Source organism: Centruroides sculpturatus, unplaced genomic scaffold (genome assembly GCF_000671375.1).
Source record: "Centruroides sculpturatus isolate CEXI.00-Female unplaced genomic scaffold, Cexi_2.0 scaffold1088, whole genome shotgun sequence".
Lineage (NCBI taxonomy): Eukaryota > Metazoa > Arthropoda > Arachnida > Scorpiones > Buthidae > Centruroides > Centruroides sculpturatus.
In genome coordinates this window covers 270,440-284,855 of record NW_019385342.1, presented here as the reverse complement: position 1 = coordinate 284,855, position 14,416 = coordinate 270,440, and the positions used below count along the sequence as shown (strand labels likewise).

The 14,416-nt window shown below is 26.5% G+C and overlaps 1 long non-coding RNA gene across 1 annotated transcript in view; it reads left to right on the top strand.

Moving 5' to 3' along the window:
• LOC111637894 overlaps positions 1 to 5,090 on the top strand; it is a 13,232-nt gene extending 8,142 nt beyond the window's left edge. Inside the window, exons 3-4 of the long non-coding RNA XR_002758755.1 lie at positions 2,121 to 2,355; positions 4,881 to 5,090. This is a non-coding gene — a long non-coding RNA (uncharacterized LOC111637894). The remainder of the gene's footprint in view (positions 1 to 2,120; positions 2,356 to 4,880) is intronic.
• Positions 5,091 to 14,416: the final 9,326 nt, after the last annotated feature.

Genomic DNA, 14,416 nt, shown 5'->3' with positions numbered 1-14,416 from the left:
TATTTAATCACATTAAATCATTATATTTAATACAAGATGGCACCTAAGCTTCCCTCTAGAGTCAAATTTTTCAGTAATTTATAATTATTATTGCTGATATATAGCCTTATTAGAACATAACTCATCAACATGCCTTATTTTGATACAACTACTATTGTATCACTATAAGGCATGTTGATGAATGATGTTCTAGTAAGGCATAAAGAAGAAATGTTTAATATATTTTTCAAGTAGACAATTTCTTTTCCCAACTATGTATGTTTGTATGTAATTAATGAAGAAAATAAATTATTTTGATGATATATGATATGATCTTATCATCAAAATAATTACCACTCTGGGGATCCAGGATTAAATCCAGACAGATTGAAATACCCCAGGAATTTTTTGGGGAATAGTCTGTTTGGATTTGTCCCATTCCTTACACCCAGTTACTTCATTGTGAGCCTGGCTAAATTAGTAATGGGCTTACTAAAAAAAGGTCTTCTTAGAACCCAATAGGGCAGAGAGCACTTAACCTGTCGTTACTTGAGGATGAGTGCTGCACTCATCTTTCATTTTAAAACACTTGTAACTTGAGCTTGGAAGTTTTGTGGCCACACTTTTGTCCTCTTTTCTTCTCAAGTATACCCTTCAAGAAGATACCAGAATCAGAAATAATAGTGATTGCTAATGCTTTCAGTACCACCTTTGTTTCAGTCATGTTGGACAAGTCAGTGCAGCATTCACCCATGAGTAATCCTGCGTCTTTTTTTCACATTCAAAGTGGTATGGTTCTAATTGCGAAGTGATATTGTATATACGTACTGTTATAAAACATAATGAAATATTTCTGAAATGGCTTAATGAAGAGTCAGAGAAAGAAAATGTAGGCTCCTTCCTTGCAGACAATTAGAGTGAGGATCTCTGTATGAAAATCCAGTGTTGAGGAAGAAACCAGATCTACCACAGGCAACATCAGTATCAAGAGAAAAGCGTGTGTACTGCCCAAAAAGGAAGAAGAATAGGAAAACAGCATTTAATAGTATAACATGTAGTATATTGCACTAATCTGCAGATACCACATAATAACAATCTTCAAACAATACCATTTTAAAAATCCAGACTAAACAGATTGAGAATTTGAACATAAATTATAATTAAGTTTAACAATAATTTCAGATATTGTATTTCTGTTTTTATTGATCTGATCGAGCTGATCAGATATCTATTTTCTGTTTCTATATCAAAATTACTTTTAATCTATTCTAATTAAAATAGTAAAGTAAGGTAAATATTAAAATGTGCATTATTTATAACAAAACTTCTTCAGCTAAGTAAAATTTTTCAAGACAAATCATTAAGAATATGAAAATATGTAGGGCGAGCATGGATCCTCAGAGGTTTTAGGAATAAAATTTAAACTCAAAACAATGAATAATTCAATGTCAATCAATTATTTCATCTATATCTATAAATGAGCATGTTTGTTTGTTTATTTGCTATATACCGCAGGACCATTTGACCAATTGCTATGAAACATGGCAGTTATTTTAACATACATCTAACTTAATATTTTATAAATATCTATTTACAGATAACTTTTGTTAGTTATATATTTATTATATAGTAATAAAATACTTTATATTATATAATACTTAGTACTATATTTTTGGTTTAATAGTCAGTCTCTCTTTTTAGATAAATAGAGATTGATGATGGATCATAAATGAATAATGTTTGCGTAAAAATTATGTATGATTTATTTTTCATTACTTTATTTAGCTATATTTTCTTAACAAGACTGATTATATGCTGTACAGTTTAAAGTTAAATACTTTAATAACAATAATAATAATACATAAATTTAATTAGTTATTCCTAAATGATAATTAAACTGCTTTATTTTGAAATTACTTGGGAATTAATTAAGTAAACAGTTTTCTACGAAAGTTTACTTGTCAATCGTCAATTAATTTCAGTGTAATTGAAAATAGCCTGCTACTATCAGTGTTTATCATTTGACCTGAGCTTAACCAGACATTTCTTTTAATTGTTTATTATTCTGTTTATTGATAGATTTTAGATATGGATTGTGAAATATTAAAACTGCATTCTATATTATAAATTTCTTATTCTAGATCTTGATAAAGGTGAAAATATATTCGTAAAGAAAGAATCTTTTTGGGATAATAATCTTAATAATTATACTCGGGAGTTAAATTTAGAATTTGATATTGATTATAATAACAGAAACGTTGAGGTTGAAAATAAATTGAATATATCAACTTCCCAATATCTGATGTATTGATACTAACTACGGTGATTGTTTGGCTTAATAAATTGAATTTTGTAGAAGTGAAAGAAGAATTATTGGTGAGTAGAACTAATAAAATTATATGTTTTGGTTGTATGTTTACAATATCATTAATTATTAAATTTGTATTGTAAAGTTAATGAAATATAATAAAGATTCATTTAGACATAATAATAAAATTTGTTTTATCTACTGCAAAATTTCTAGAAGGAATTTCAGCATTAGAAAAGGAGAAGATTTGACTGTTATAAATTTTTTCAATAATAAATACATCTAATGTGATAATTACATCAAATACCAAACAAGCAGTCAGATTCTGTGACTGACTTATACAATTTTATTTAAATTAATTGATTATTTACTTAGTCTGGAAGTGAAGATCGGATGGAGGTCCAGTCAGCATAACTAGCAGTGTGTCCGCATGGTAACCAGGAGTTGCACCATTTTGTGCCAATCTTTTCTTTCAGAATATTCTAAAATTAATTAAATTAAATTATTTATTTATAATTATAATTATCAAGCGTTGGTAGCCTGGCAACCCTCCTCCTGGCAAATTGCTTGGTAATTAACTAGCCTTAATAGTCTGATAAAGGAATTTGACTGTTTATTTTGTATTTTTTTTTCTTTCAAACTGATTAAGTTCAGAGGCCATAATTTTAAATATAAGTTGTTACAAAAAAGTATCAGTATAAATTAAATTTTGAAAAGAGGATTTTTATCTTTACTGTTTCTGTTTAATACGACATAGTCTATTTAACTATAAAATTGTATGAAGTTAAACTCATTTATATTACCTAAATTACAAAATTGATACATTCATTATAAGATTAATTAAAATCTCATAATATTTGTGACTCCTATAAAACTGAAAATTATGTATTAGTGTTATTATTATTATTATTATTTTTTTTTTTTGTTACTATTTTTACTCTGAGAGCACTGAGTAGAAATAGGGGAAGAGCAGAAATAGTATTTTTATGAAGTCATTCTGCCATTTTTTCAAGCCATTTGTGGGTTCAGTCAATTTCACAATGGAATGCTAGGGTGAGGGATAGACCTGACACATCTGGGACAGACCAGGCCTTGAAAAAAATGGAGTGTTTTGACCAGTCCAGATTCATTTCCAGGTCCCTAAAGTGGTAGGCTGACACTTTAACTCATGTTTTCAATCAGGGTGCCATGAAATATAGTACTGAGCACAGTGCCATAACAATTTATCATAATGTACATTACTAAAAATACCAAAAAAAGCAATAATTGCATTTAAAAAGAAGTAAGGGTGCTGCAATATAAAATTATCAAGTTGGAAAGTTGGAGTTGCCACTGTTAAAAAAAAAAGTTGAAAATACTGTCTTAATCTCTCAGCTATCTTGTCAACAATTGTGTATTATCTTTTCAACGTCCTGGTATTATAATGTTAAATTATATTGATTAGTTATTTTGAATTTGTATATGACAAATCATTTTCTTGTTCCAGGTTTTATATACATTTTATTTCTTATTCTAGCTTTTAGGCTTTTTTTTCTTTTTTAATATGCTCTTATACATGTAAAAATACTAGTGTCATTAGTGTAGACATTTTATTATGATATATCAAGGTACAGTTATGTTTAACTAAATTAATTAGTTAAATTAATTTTAAAAGTAATGAAAGTAAATTTCATACACATAGGATTTTTACACACTATAATAATAGAAGAAAACACCCAAGTTTAACAAACTGTAACATTATTAAGTAAGTAAAGGTAGCATTTACAATAATTTAAATTCAGTTAATTCAAAAACTTTTGAGAATTTGAAAAGTCAGACATTTTCATGTCAATGCAAAACATATTTGTTTGTGAGACATTAAAAACATGCGTGTTTAAATTAAAAATGTTTGAAAACATCATGTGCTCATCTGTAATTGAAAAGCAGAATGATGTTTCTCACATAAACTGTTCTGATGCAAAAGAAATTCAGTATGAGATAACAAAAAGGGACTACAGATCATTTGAAAAAGTAGCATTGTAATTATGCAAATAAGCAGTAAAGTATATAAAGCACTTACTTAATTCCAAATACAATATGATCAAATCTGCAAAATATACAATAAAAATCATAGTTTACCTGTAATTTCAGAAATATATGTAAAATAAGATTGGATAACCTTAATTTGACCCACTTAGATTTAAATTGTGTTTATATCAAAGTTCCAATATCATGCATTTAATGGAAAAGCATGCATATGTATAGATATATAAGATTTAGTGATAAGCATTTTATTCATTTAAATTTAATTCATTTTTAAACCAAGTAATTGCTTTTAATAATAATTACATACTATTAAGCTATAATTATGTTTAGAAAAATGATACAAAAAAATAAAATATGGCTGTCATTAAAAAGAAATCTGATGTACTTCCAGTATAAAATGACTGTACAGATTACTTTTGATTGTTTATACAGCACTGGCAAGCCTTTTAGATTTATTTGTAATATCCTTAGTTTATTTTTTTGTTAACATTTGTTGTACTTGAATCCTCTTCACTTATTTTAGGATGAAGATTTATAAAACAGAATCTCAATATGTTCCTACTTTCAGAGATAATTGTGAAATTACTTGTGCAAATATACAAGAAGGGACCAATATTACTGATGATAAGACTATACAAAAGGTAAGCAGAAACTTTGCTTAAAGTAACATTTTCTAGCTGAAACCTAGTTATTAATTTAATCTGAATATATTGAACCTCAGATTTAGTTTTTATTTGTTATAGTTTGTCTGTTTTATTTGTGATGGATAATATTAGATGAGACTTTCCATTTGTTTAAATGGGAAGGATTTTTAATACAAATTATCAGCTCAGTATTTATTGCTTAAGTTCATAAAAGCTGAACTTCATTGTACATATTTCAGTATTTGTAATATGTAGAGAATTTCAATAGATATTTAACATTTTGATTTTGATAGCTCAGGATTTATATGCACTTGTAACTTGTCCACACTTTTTAGCTAATTAAATGCTATTTTCAAGAAAACAGCTGAAAAAGAAAACTGTAAGCAGTATGCAGTTTTGGTACATAAAATGCCAAAGAAATTTCCAGTATATAAAATTGCATACTTATTAGCGCAGAACAGATTTTAAATTTTCTAACAAGATTGCCATGAAAAGTAAAAAACTTTCATCATATTGGGGGAAAATGCACAATCTATATTGGCAAACTATGTTGTAGTAACTGAAAAAACATTTACTAGAGTAAGATAAATAGAAGATTTCATATGAAATCTTATATCAAAACCATGTGTAAGTACTATATTATACAAGGATTACTTGTATAAAAATACAGGCTGATAAAAAAAGGATATATATTACTTTGTAAGTTTATAGAATTTTAATCAGAAGACTTTTAAAATTTGTTGAGACATTAATTTATAGCAACATACATCAAGCTTGTCTCACATTTGCGAAAATATATCATAATGAGTATAACAAGACATTATCTTCAGTGGTGAGTTGACATTTCATCTCAGTGGTGAGTTGACATTTCATCTCAATGGTAAAGTTAATGTCCACAACTGCAGGATTTCGGACTTGCAACTGTGGAACATATTCTACAAGCAAACAAACAAACAAAAAAATCTACAAGCAACTGTGGAACATATTCATACTAGTCCAAAAGTAAATGTGTTTTATACTCATAGTGAAGATAAAGTGTATGGTCCTGCTTTTACAAGAGAACCATCTACAGTATTGTGTATTGATGTGCTAGAAAATGTTCTTGTTCCATAGTTAAGCAACAATGACACAAAAGGATTAATACACTTTTGGCAAGATGGCAGGCTACTCCATAACTGTCCACAGATGTCTGAGATTTCTTCAGTTGGTGGATTGGTTGAGCAGGATTGATATCATAGACACTTTATTCCCAAGTTTGAGACCTTTTGATTTTTATTCTGGCATTTTATCAAGAATCTAGTGTTTATTCCACCCTTGCCTGAAAATCTTACTGGGCTCAAAACACAAATCACTGTGTCAGTTATTGAAGCAACACAGATATGCTGCTTTAAGTTTGGCCAGAAAGTAAATTAAGGTGGCATGTCTGTCATATCATCACTTTAAATTAAAATATTTATTAACATAAATTTGCATTTTGCTATAAATTAATGCCTCAGTTGATTCTGTAAGTCTTCTGATTATAACTTTGAAAGTTTTCATATAGAATTTTAAAAATTTTAGTTAATTTTTGATATTCTTTATATAATCATAAATTCTAAAACAGTGTTTCTAACTTTTAATTATTATAATATAACATATGTATTATTTCAGCCATGTTAATGTCATATACAGAGTCTTCCAGAAAGTTTGCTATTATTTTTAATTACTATAATTATGTTAATTATTGTATGACAAGTATGCAACAAATACCAATCTATTGAGTAACTGTCCAGGCTTCATCTCCCATCTTATCATCTACTGCTTCTAAGAAGCGTAAAAAATGAAAGTGGTGCCTCTGAAACAAAGAAGGCATTTTATGTTCTGCAGTTCGTAAAGCCGGAATTGCCCATCATTGTGCAATATGAGTAATCTGCAGGAGACATAAAACTTTTGCTGCTGTGGAAGGAGTGATGACAGATATTCAAATTCTTCCTGTGCTCAGTGCAGCATAACAGTTGGATGCAAAGTACACTTGAAAAAATGAGTGACTGTTTTCTGATGTTTTAATGTACAACTGGATAATTGTTAACAAAATTACAATAATTTAAAATGATAGCATTCTCTTCAGAATATCCTTTATTTAAAATTTAAATCAGTGATTTTCAACCAGTGTGCCACAAAAATTTTTGAAGATTGTTAAATAAATTATTTTTGAAAGAAGCCCAAAGAACAATAAGTGTACATATGAAAATTAAAGCCTCTTTAAATTGATTATATGAGTTTTTTGTTGCTATAATAAATAAACATAATGTAGTAAAAACTATATATTCATAAGCAAAATTATATGTGAATAACACCATGTTATTTCATTTAAAATGAAATTTTCTTTAAATCAAAAATGTGTGTATAATTGTCCATGTTTAATTCAAATTATTTTAACTTAGAAATAGTGAGACAATGGGCAGGTTTCTAAAGGCAATTATCATGCCACTTAAATGCAAATTAAGACAATGTTAATTGCTTTTTTTAAGTAAATGAAAATTAACTATTGTTTAAATAACTTCAGCTAAGGAACAACAATATTTTTAAGTAAATGAAAATTAACTATTGTTTAAATAACTTCAGCTAAGGAACAACAATATTATTTTATTTAATTCACAAAAAATATAGTCAAGAATAATTAGCTTAAGTAGTAAGTAATATGGTGATAGAATGTTTACAAACAACTTTAATTAATGTGACTTTTCCCATGCAAATTTCTGCCACTGAAACTTAATTTGTTTCAAGTGTGAGATAAAAAAGGTTGAAAACACTGATTTAGACATTCAAGCTAATCTTGTATCATATAATAATTTTAATTTATTCATTTAATTACTAATTGAAATTTAATGGATATTATCATCATAATCAGAATTTATTTAAGTTCTACTTAAATAAATACATTTTCAATTAATTTAAACAAAATATATACTAATGTGAGGTAGATAATAATAAGGTTGTCCAGGATCTTTTAGATGACAGTAGATATGAGGAATTGCATCATGATCTCACACTTAAAATCAAAAAAGAATTAATTGTTAGACTAAAAAAATTAGTTACTATTAAGGTTATTGATAAAGATGATATTAAGTTCATCACTAATTATGGTCATCGTATTCACAAGTTTAACATAAGGATCAAAACCCATAAAACACCTATTGCTTATAGACCTCTTGTTGATATTAATTTAATTAATTAAATATTATTGCTCATACAATTTGGAATTATTTGTCAAATTCAAACTATTTTGTCAAAACTGTTGTAAAATTTGTAATTGTATTCTATGTTATTCACCACTTGTTCACCAGATATTTCTTGTACCACCAGATATTTCTTGTACCACATGTCCTTTGTGACCACTCTGCACCCTGTAGTAATGCCACCTTCAACTCTATCGTTTTACTGTTGTGGTATTTATGTATAATTTGTTTGTGTAACATTATTTCATAATTGTTAATCTAGTGTTCTATGCTAATTTTTAACTGTTTGTATTAGTATCCTTTATGCCAAGTCACCTTGTAATATTATGAAGCTGTTTTATGCCTGCTTCCTTTGCACTCATTTAATGTTTAATGCTCATACCATTATAGCGATTTGTTTGTTTTGTATAGTTTTAAGTATACTAACCTTTCCATATTAATACCAACTGAAGAGGGACTATTTCCAATAGTCTGAAATGCATTTTGGTTATTTATGTTGATTATTCATACTCATGTAGTCATTTTTACTTTACACTCCTTTGTATTTAATTAAGGATCTACATTGATTCCTGAGTGTTGTGCTTATTATCACTGGTGTGATAAGTCATTATTATCTACCTCACATTAGTAGATATTTAATTTAATTATACCAAAGGTTAAGAGCAATCTTTGTAATAATTTTGACTTGATTTTCATTTACAGCAAAAAATTTTTTAGATAACATAGAAAATACTTCATATAAATTTTTACAAATGTAAAATAATAAATTTTTTATTTATAAATTAAATTCATTTAATAACACTTTTAATCACAATTATTTTAGGATATATTAATAAAGGATCAGGATGGAGCAGCAACATTATCTTCAATCAGGATCCAAAACTGAATTCGGAATACAGTTTTTTTTTATACAACAGACCAAGTATGAGAAAAATTAGTTTGAAGTTTGACAATAGCAAAATAGATTCTAAACTTTTACAGGTAATTAGTAACTTCTTTAAACATTCTAAAATGAATTTAAGTTAACATTAGTGGTGTTGTTGTTTTTATTTTTTTATTCCTTCCTGTTTTGTGGGCATTAAGAGGATATAGTTTTATAGTTGTCTTTGGTTCAGCCAGCTCCACAATGGAGGTAGTAAGTGATGTATTTGGAACAGACTGCTGATGAAAAATTTTTGAGGTTTTTTGACTATTTAAATTCAAGATCCATAAGTGGTAGACTGATGCCTTGACTGTCAGTCATCTGAAGTTAAAGTTTGCATCTCGTAACTCATTTCAAAATTAAATTTAACTTATAAAGTTTTTGATTTGATTTACAAGAAATAGATTTTATTTATAAATTAATGAATATATTTAAGTATTCATGGACTTATCCTATTTACAATTTTTGTAAAAAAAATATTAATAAGAATAAAATTGAACTTTCTTTATAGATTGTTACTACCATTAGTATTATTTTATTTATTCTTACTTTACATAAAATTTAAAATACTCTAAAAATCTTTGGGTCAAATGATACAGTCAGATTCTGATCAGACTACACTATGACTAACTAATTAATAAGATGTTTAATAATTTAATTAATTAATTAGTCATATTATGGTCTGATAAAAATCTGGTTGTATTGTTTGATTAGTAATGTTTATTACTGATGTTTTATATGTAAAAATTTTGAAAACTGGAATATTTACATTTTCATTTAAGTTCATATTTAATTTAATACAGTAATTTTTAAAAAATCATGTTTATTATTATTCATTATAATCTAACTATTTTTTATTTTAATAAAGATAATTATATGTCATACAATACAATGGGTAATAAGAAGAATTTTTCTAAATATAATATACAGGTATCCTCATACAACATAGTACTGCTACAGCATGGTTTGAAAATTGAGGATATCCCCTTAGAACACAACTTCCACTTTTACTCTAACATGATTTTGAAAGTCCTCTTTACAAAGTTTCACAATTTTTAAATGTAAACTTTGTTATTCTATATTTTTTTTGTATTCAAGTAAGATAAAACTATTCAAAGAACTGGATAAACTTTATACAAAGCTACAAAGAACCAAATAACCAGCAAAAAAATTATAAAGTACTGACATTTTCACCTGTGTTGAATGGGCATCCTCAGGCTGACTAATCCCGAAGCTGTTGAAACAATGAGGGATTGCCATACATGTGTGAAAAAGGAGGAGTGACTTAAGAAGGAGAGAGGGTGGGAGGGAGGAGAGTAAATTTACAGTTGGAAGAAAGACTTCTGCACTGTGATGAAAGAGTCTACATTATGAAGTTAATAGAAGTATTTTTGTGGGTAGCCTTATAAATTTCAACTTGCTCTAGATGTTTGAGAAAGGGTTGCTGGAAGAGCTAAGTATGAGGGTTGAAATCCACACTGATGTCATGGTCAGAGGCAAAGATAGCTAGTGCAGTGCTGGCTGATGGTTTCAGGATGGATTCTGAGCTGATACTTCTGATCAAGATCAATAAAAAAGTTGAGATGACAACAATACTTTCTAAAAAGAAAATTCTCTTGTTTAACTAAAGTTAATATTGACTTCTAATACAGCACTTTTAATTGTGATCGTTAATTAATTATTGATTGGAAATACTTTATTGATTGCTTTAATAAACATATTTCTCTGAGTAATGAAAAAGAATAGTATACTTTTGCTAACCTGGAACTTAACCCTATGTTTTGCATTAGTCCTTTGTTTCACGTAGCATGGATTCATGTAACACTGCACTTGTTTGGAACTTAACTATTGTGTTATATGATGAATACCTGTATTATATTTAAGTGTTTCATGAATAATAGGCTATTAGATAATAACTATTATATTTATCTCAATTTTAAAATTTAAATAAATTATTGGATTTAAAAGAAAATTTTATTCCATGTTAAATGTTTTTTTGTTTTTCTTTCTTTTATAGGAGATGAATCATGTTTAGAAGACTAAAGTACAGTGACTAATAAAATGTGTATTTATGAATTGTGCTGAAAAAATATTGCATTTATGCTGAGATTTAATATTAGCAGAAAACAATTTCACTAAAATATGGAAAAAAGAAATTGTTTTGATTCATACTTTAAAAAATCATTTATTAGCATGTAGTGGAGAGAGTGATTCTCTGTGTAGTGTGTGTCAGAAGAATTTTATAGGAAGAAAAATGCTTTAATGAACCAATTAAAAAATATCTTAAAAGAAATTACAGGGTAATATTTGGAAGATTTATATTATAAAATCTTCATTAATGAGAGATACGACTTTCAGCTATGAAGTATACAATATGTATAAAATGCTTATTTTAAATAATTTGTAAATTATAAGAATATATAATTTTTTCTTACAAATTACACATTATAAGATTATTTTTTAGGTTGAAAGTTTTTTATTCTAAGAAGCCTTTTTTATAATATGAAATTTGTAAGGAAAGTTTAGTTTTAAAAATAACATAATAAAATGTCAAGATTATTATTATGGAGAGGTGCTATTTCAGTTCAATTATTATAAGAAGAATTTTAAATAGAAGTTAAATGTAGTAAACTAGTTGCAAGTTTTGTAAGAAGTTTTAGACAGAAATGTTATTCTATTAAATAACATTACAAGAATAATTGAAAATGTAAATCTGATCAACTAGTCATTGAAAATGCCATAGAGATCAAAAATTTTAAAATAGCTCAGATACATCAAAAAAAATAGACTCAATGTCATGGGCAAGTAAGAGCTTCCAATATAAATTGTACTTAAAATTAATATTTATAGGAAAGCGTATTGATTATAGCATTGCAAGAATTAAAAATTTACTGTAATTCTGAATAATCTTTAACTAATTTTGGATCTTTTCAGTATGAAAATTACTATTATCGAAAATGTTTCATGAAACATCAAAAGTGTCATTCTGATAAAAGTCCTTTATAATATGAATGTATTTCTTGCAATGAATAAATACCACTAAAGATAAGTGCTATTTAGAGTAATTTTCGAATGAATAATTAGAGAGCAGAAATTCATGTAATCAAATGAGACAATTTGTATAAAATATTTGAAGAATCACAATAATCTGGATATTAAAATCTGATATAATAAATATCCAAATCAGTTTGAAATGTATTTGGAATTCAATTAAAATTACCTTCAAACAAATAAGTATAATTAAGAAAACAGTTTCCCCTATAAAACACAACCTAATATGCATCCACCTATCTGTACACATTCTTTATTTGTATCATTCAGTGTAGTTAAGAAAATAACTGATACTGAAAACTACAAATGAAATAATCTTTTTGTCACAAAGTACTTTTTGGCTAAATATAAAAATAGTTTAAGAAACAGAATATCTTATCATTGTTATTTAGAGTATATACATACACATATCAACACCACTTTTTAAATACAATCAGAAATGGACCTTATAATGCTCCTCACACAGTATTATAGCAAATAGGATAACAGCTTAATTATTGATTAATTTTTAAACTGTTTATAAATTTCAGCATTAATGAAGCATCCAGTTCACCACTTCTGTTTACAACTAGTGCATTATTGGTACAGAACCATAAGCTTTCTTCAAAGATATTTTAAAAATTAATTAGCTTTGATGGCTACAAGTAAGTCATTACTTTAGAATTATTTTCAAATTTATTTATATTTTAAAAATTATGTCATAAAAGCCAAAATTAGACTGCCATTTGAAATAGTTTTTATCCTTCTTCACAAAGATTTCATCTAATTATACAGTAAACTAAGCTTGAAATTATAAATTAATCAAATGGTAATGCTGGATTAAAATAATATCAGGCTGTATTTCGTCTAATCCCAATGAATCTAGCATTATTATTTGATTGATTAAACAATTTCCTGCAACCACAAAAACTTACAAGTATCTTCAATAGAAGAAATTGTATTTTAATGACTCTTCGATAAATTTTGTGCACTATTTTCAAAAAAATATTTTAAAGCCATAGTCAATCTCTTGTATCTTTAACAGCACATACAGATATAATATATTTAATATTTGCAAAAACTATTTTAGAAATTTGTTTTCTTCTTCAAAACATATCAATAAATGGGACCTTTAAACTTCTGCTAAGAATTTGCTGAATATTTAAAGAAATTTGTAGAATCAGTTTTTGTATCATCCAGATTATTGGGATTCTCTCATAAAATAAATGATGAAAATCTTAAAAGTATAGTGAAAATATTTCTGATTTCTATACAAAAATATAATAAAATTTGCATTAAAGAATTTTCATTTAACAAATATTCAATTTTAAATTTTTTTACGAATATTTTGAGTTATATTTTCTTAGAATGTTTTCACTTGAGAATAATAAAAACATATTTCTAAGAGTGGAAATTTTTTATGGATTTATTAAATATATTTAATATGCTTATAGTTCAAAATTCTATAATAATTAAATTTATTTAAAATGATGATGTGTAAATGCTAGATGTATTTTCAGTATGAAAAAACAAATTTTTCATTTTATTTATTTATTAAACCTTTTCTGTATAAAAAAAATAAAAGATGTTTATGCATATCTGATTTGTGGTTACTAGAACTTAATAATTCTATATATAAACAACAATGGAACTTTATATAATATATTTTGGTATTAATGATGCATAAATTGTTGAATATTTACTTTTCAATTAGGAAAATACAACAAATTTCACATAATTTTTATCAAGTACACTATAGATTTTATAAAATTATAAAACAACACAGCTTTAAAATATGTGTTGAAGTTTTTAAACATACATATAGCAAAGTTCTTGATAAAAAAATCATATAAGCACTTCTAAAGTATTAAATTATAAAGCTTTAAATATTTGAAGGATATATATGCAGGGTGCAAAAGAGATTTTTACAGCATTGCATCAGCTCATGTTGTGAAAGTAATCATTTCATAGTAGTGTTTTACCAGTTAGCGTACTGATACTGGCTTTTTTTTTAAAAAAGAAGGTCAGTAGCAGTATGCTTTTATATTCTTATATTGGCTTTTATGATCTTATAAAACCCAATATTTGTAAGGAAAGTATTATCTAGTGGGAAAAAAATCAGGAAAGTTAGAGTTGTATAACTTTCCTTGCAAAAACATTTAAAATTGCATATGGTGCCTTCTGTTGTTACCTTTTATTAATAATTATAAAATCACAGACATGAAGAGGAAATTATAAAATGGCAAAATGCTTAAATTTGAGGATAGAGATGAGTTTAAAAAATTTTAAA